Raw genomic sequence first — 5,968 nt, 5'->3', positions numbered from 1 at the left:
GCATGGTTTCAGAGGTCAGTGTTGCGACACGCACACACACACACATCCATCCATTCTCCCATTCTTTTTCTTCCTGTCCTGTTCACCATCTCCATGACAGCAAACAGTTCTCTCTTTGTTTTTGTTTAGTTCCTTTGCTCCAGCCCAGGGGGATACTGGCAGTGGCTCTGTGTTTCTCTATGATTAGGGAGGGTGGTTTCACCTTCCTTTACTTCATTCCCGTCTCTCCAGACTGTTATTCAGTCTTATCCACTTGTGACAGTCTCTCAAGCCATTTGGCAAGTGTGATTGATATGACCATTGTTCCACTCGTAAAGAAAATGAAGAGTAACGATATAAAGTTGACAATAAGCTTCTTCAGAAATCTCTAATCTATACTGAACAAAAATATAAACGCAACATGGAAAGTGTTGGTCCCATAATCCATGAGCTGAAATAAGATCCTAGAAATGTTCCACACGCACAAAAAGTTTATTTCTTTCAAATGTTGTACTCAAATTAGTTTACATCCCTGTTAGTGAGCATTTCTCCTTTTCCAAGATAATCCATCCATCTGACAGGTGTGGCATATCAAGAAGCTAATTAAACAGCATTATCATTACAAAGGTACACCTTGTTCTGGGAACAATAAAAGGCCACTCTAAAATGTGCAGTTTTGTCACACAACACAATGCCACAGATATCTTAAGTTTTTAGGGAGTGCAGAAATGTCCACCAGAGCTGTTGTCAGAGAATTGAATGATAATTTATCTACCATAAATCGCCTCCAATGTAATTTTAGAGAATTTGACAGTATGTCCAACCAGCTTCACAACCGCAGACCACGTGTAACCACACCAGCCCAGGACCTCCACATTCGGCTTCTTCACCTGCGGGATCGTCTGAGACCAGCCACCCGGACAGCTGATGAAACTGTGGGTTTGCACAACCGAAGGTTTTCTGCACAAACTATCAGAAACCGTCTCAGGGAAGCTCATCTGTGTGTTCGTCGTCATCACCAGGGTCTTGACGTGACTGCAGTTCGGCATCATAACGGACTTCAGTGGACAAATGCTCACATTCGATGGCCACTGGCATCCTGGAGTAGTGTGCTCTTCACGGATTAATCCCGGGTTTCAAATGTACCGGGCAGATGGCAGACAGCGTGTATGGCGTCGTGTGGGTGAGCGGTTTGTGTGCGGTTTGAGTGCCCCATGGTGGTGGGCGGTTATGGTATGGGCAGGCATAACCTACCGACAACAAACACAATTGCATTTTATCGATGGCAATTTGAATGCACAGAGATACCGTGAAGAGATCCATTGTTGTGCCGTTCATCCGCTGCCATCACCACGTTTCAACATGGCACAAGGATCTGTACACAATGCCTGGAAGCTGAAAATGTCCCAGTTCTTCCATGGCCTGCATACTCACCAGACATGTCATCCATTGAGCATGTTTGGGATGCTCTGGATTGATGTTATTACAGCATGTTCCAGTTCCCGCCAATATCCAGCAACTTCGCACAGCAATTGAAGAGGAGTGGGTCAACATTCCACAGGCCACAATCAACAGCCTGATCAACTCTACAAGAAGATGTGTCATGCTGCATGAGACAAATGGTCACCCCAGATACTGACTGGTTTTCTGATCCATGCCCCTACCTTCTTTTTAAGGTGTCTGTGACCATCAGCTTATCTGTATTCCCAGTCATGTGAAATCCATTGATCAGGGCCTAATTCATTAATTTCAATTAACTGATTTTCTTACATGAACTGTAACTCAGTAAAATCTTTGAAACTGTTGCGTTTATATATTTGTTCAGTGTAGTAGAAAACAGGGAGAGAAATACAGCAGTGTGAGAGAGAAAGAAAGAGACCGCAGTGTGTATGAGAAAGGGAGTACCGTGAGCAGTGTGTTTGTGGACACTGGGCACATAAATCCTCTCGTTATCAATGTCTCACTGAGGAAGTTGACCACAAAGCCGTGCTGTTTGGTTTGGATGGTGAGAACAGACAGACAACACTGCTGGACAAATGTTGGCAAAAACATACCACTGGCCACAAACTGGTTGAATTAACATGGTTTCCACGTCCTTTCAACCACAAAAATATAATGTGATGACGTTGAATCAATGTGGAAAACTGATTGGATTTGAACGTAACGGCATTTCCTATTTTTTTCACCTAACTTTTACCCTAAATCCAATGACATGGTGACATTTTTTGTTGATTTCACATAGAATTATTGTTCCTTGACAAGTCAACCAAATGTAAATCAAAACTAGACGTTGAGCTGACGTCTGTGCCTGGTGGGATAACAGACAGACAGTAGCACAACATGTCACACTTTATGGATTGCAATGTTCTCTGGGGCATTCAACATTGCAATCCATGTCACACTTTATCCCTGACCAAACAATAACAGAACACAATCCCTATCACAATGGGAACAATGGGTTTTTGCTCCAATAAAACCTTATTAGGTCTTAATCATACTAATGTCCTGTCCGGGGGGTGTACTTGTACATCAAGCTTCCTCATGCCACAGAAACAGGACATAGGCCCTAACTTGCCCCTATGGGCCGTTGTGGTTCAGACAAGGCTTAATTACTTTACTTAGTCATGTAAGTAATGATGACTATTATTACTTGGCAAACCCTCCTTCCTATGGGTGTGTAAGTTAGTTTGTAACAACAATGTAGATCATGTGACACCATCAAAGGAGCTCCAGGTCCTCTAGTGTCAGATTGGTTTGAGAGAAGTTTCAGAATAGGAAGGAAGTTAGTAGGTGTGACTCATACCACTGGGGACTACTATGGCCACACTCTTATCATTTATCTTACATCTCTTCCTCCTGGAACCACAGACCCCATGTCCACACAACAATAACTCTAAGGACCCTGAAGCGCACACACAAGTTTCTACTTTCGGTAATTTAAGTATTTACAGGTGGTCTTTATGGTAAAGGAAGTAATGGGATTTCCATGTAACTGATTATTCTGCGTAGTCTGGTAGGAGTTTCCACAGTACGTAAAATGAACCAAATCTCTGAAGGTAGATTTCACAATGTGGCAAAAAATGTATGGTTATGCAATGAGATGGTTCAGAGGATCTGTGTGTGGTAATACTGTACTAAGGCATAGTGGGTTTTTATTTTATTTCTCCATGCTCCATTACATAGTGAACATGACATGTGTCAAGTTTAGCCGTTTTTGTGTTCAGTAGGACTACTGTGTTCTGAAGCGGAGACGGCTCCCTCATCTGGAGACGCTGTGCTGGTGCATCAGTTAGCTACTGCTGGGTCCCTACTGGCCAACCAACCTATTCTTCCAAGAGCCGTCTATACTGAACAAAAATATAAACGCAACGTAAAAAGTGTTGGTCCCATGTTTTATGAGCTGAAATAAAAGATCCCAGAAATGTTCCTTACTCACAAAAAGCTCATTTCTTTCAAATAAATTTTGTGCACAAATTTGTTTTACATCCCTGTTAGTGAGCATTTCTCATTTGCCAAGATAATCCATCCACCTGACAGGTATGGCATATCAAGAAACTGATTAAACAGAATGATCATTACACAGGTGCACCTTGTGCTGTGGACAATAAAAGGCCACTAAAATGTGCAGTTTTGTCATACAACACAAAGTTTTGAGCCAGAGTGCAATTGGCATGATGACTGCAGGAATGTCCACCAGTGCTGTTGCCAGAGAATTTGATGTTCAATTATCTACCATAAATGATCTACCATAAACCACCTCCAAAGTCATTTTAAAAAGTACAACCGGCCTCACAACTGCAGACCGTTTACACGTGGTCTGCAGTTGTGAGGCCGGTTGTACTTTTTAAAACCACACCAGCGCAGGACCTCCACATCATGGTTCTTCACATGTGGGATCGTCAGAGACCAGCCACCCAGAAAGGAGTATTTCTGAATGTAATAAAGCCCTTTTGTGGGGAAAAACAAATTCTGATTGGCTCCCCAGTGGGTGGGCCTATGCCCTCCCAGGCCCACCCATTGCTGCACCCCTGCCCAGGCATGTGAAATCCATAGATTAGGGCCTAATGAATTTATTTCAATTGACTGATTTCCTTATATGAACTGTAACTCAGTACATTCATTGAAATTGTTGCATGTTGCGTTAATATTTTTGTTCTATATATATATATATATATATAACCCCATTCACACACACAGGAGAAAGCAACAGAAAGTCATAAAAAAACATTTGTGCAGCATTTTGGCAACAACCCCATTGTGTCTATTCACAGTCCCCTGCTCCCCACCACTGTTCTACTTAAAACCCATTCACTCAAGCTATTCATCCATCTATCCATCCCAGTACAGGCCAGGCTCAGACCTGCTTTGCCTGATTGTAAGCCACCAGAGAGGGGTGCAGCAGGGTAGTACAACATGCCTGGCTGCCGGTAGTTCTAAAAACTGAACAGAATTCTGGTGGTTCTTTTCTGGGGCATTCAATGGAACGTGCTCGCTAACTCATGTTTGATTGGCCGATTGGCTGCTGAGTGAGTAAAGTGGGTCAAATGGGAGAGCGGGGAGAAGAGGGAGAGAACATTGCAATCCAAATGTCACCCTACTCCCTATATAGGACACCCACTGTGTCCTGGTCAAAAGTAGTGCACTATAAAGGAATAGGGTGCCATTTGGGCCACAGACAACAGCTTGACGCCTGGCTGCACATGTTCATATGGAAATATATGGCAGTCAGGGGTCGGATAACATAGGCATAATTTAATTTCCCGAGTCATACTGAGAACGAGCTAAAACAACATCACATAACACATTTATGGTAATAGCTACTGTCGGACCTAACTAAACCATGTGAATATGAGAATATAGCACTGTTTCCCAATTAGTCAGAGCGAACGCAATATCACATCCTTTATGCAAACATGGCAATTAGTCAGAGCGAACGCAATATCACATCCTTTATGCAAACATGGCAATTAGTCAGAGCGAACGCAATATCACATCCTTTATGCAAACATGGCAATTAGTCAGAGCGAACGCAATATCACATCCTTTATGCAAACATGGCAATTAGTCAGAGCGAACGCAATATCACATCCTTTATGCAAACATGGCAATTAGTCAGAGCGAACGCAATATCACATCCTTTATGCAAACATGGCAATTAGTCAGAGCGAACGCAATATCATATCCTTTATGCAAACATGGCAATTAGTCAGGGGGTGACTAAAATACACCATTATGATCAGCCTCAGTGAATTTCGCAATGAGTCCAACACACATACACACGTGTTACAGGCAGTATGTTCTATCCAGAGGCATACAGTATAATGCAGTGGATGGCTTTACTCAGCTGGCCAAAGAAAACTCATGCAGTTCTCATCATATTAAACATTTATTGTTGGTTTAATACAAAACAATAACAAATTGTTTTACTACAGATCCAAAATAACTTCACCAAAAAAAATTACGTTTATCTAGCAGCATAAGTCTTAATTTCAAACCTTGTGATTCCTATTGTTATAACATTTCTTGAAAAAATACAACTAAAAATATGTATCTGAAAAGTGGAGGTTCAGGAACAGATTGCTGACAGTTGGTAGAGAATCTGAGGTGAGAGTTGTGATCGAAATTTAGGCAGAAACATGTGCAAAAGATAACAGAGGGAGAGATTAGTTAAAAGATTAAACAAGAGCAGCAGTCAGGGTGATGTAGTCTACAGGTGATTACAGTCAGGGTGATGTAGTCTACAGGTGATTACAGTCAGGGTGATGTAGTCTACAGGTGATACAGTCAGGGTGATGTAGTCTACAGGTGATACAGTCAGGGTGATGTAGTCTACAGGTGATTACAGTCAGGGTGATGTAGTCTACAGGTGATTACAGTCAGGGTGATGTAGTCTACAGGTGATTACAGTCAGGGTGATGTAGTCTACAGGTGATACAGTCAGGGTGATGTAGTCTACAGGTGATTACAGTCAGGGTGATGTAGTCTACAG

The sequence above is a fragment of the Oncorhynchus tshawytscha genome, linkage group LG21, assembly GCF_018296145.1.
Source record: "Oncorhynchus tshawytscha isolate Ot180627B linkage group LG21, Otsh_v2.0, whole genome shotgun sequence".
In the NCBI taxonomy this organism is placed as follows: domain Eukaryota; kingdom Metazoa; phylum Chordata; class Actinopteri; order Salmoniformes; family Salmonidae; genus Oncorhynchus; species Oncorhynchus tshawytscha.
This window is presented reverse-complemented; position numbering follows the sequence as displayed.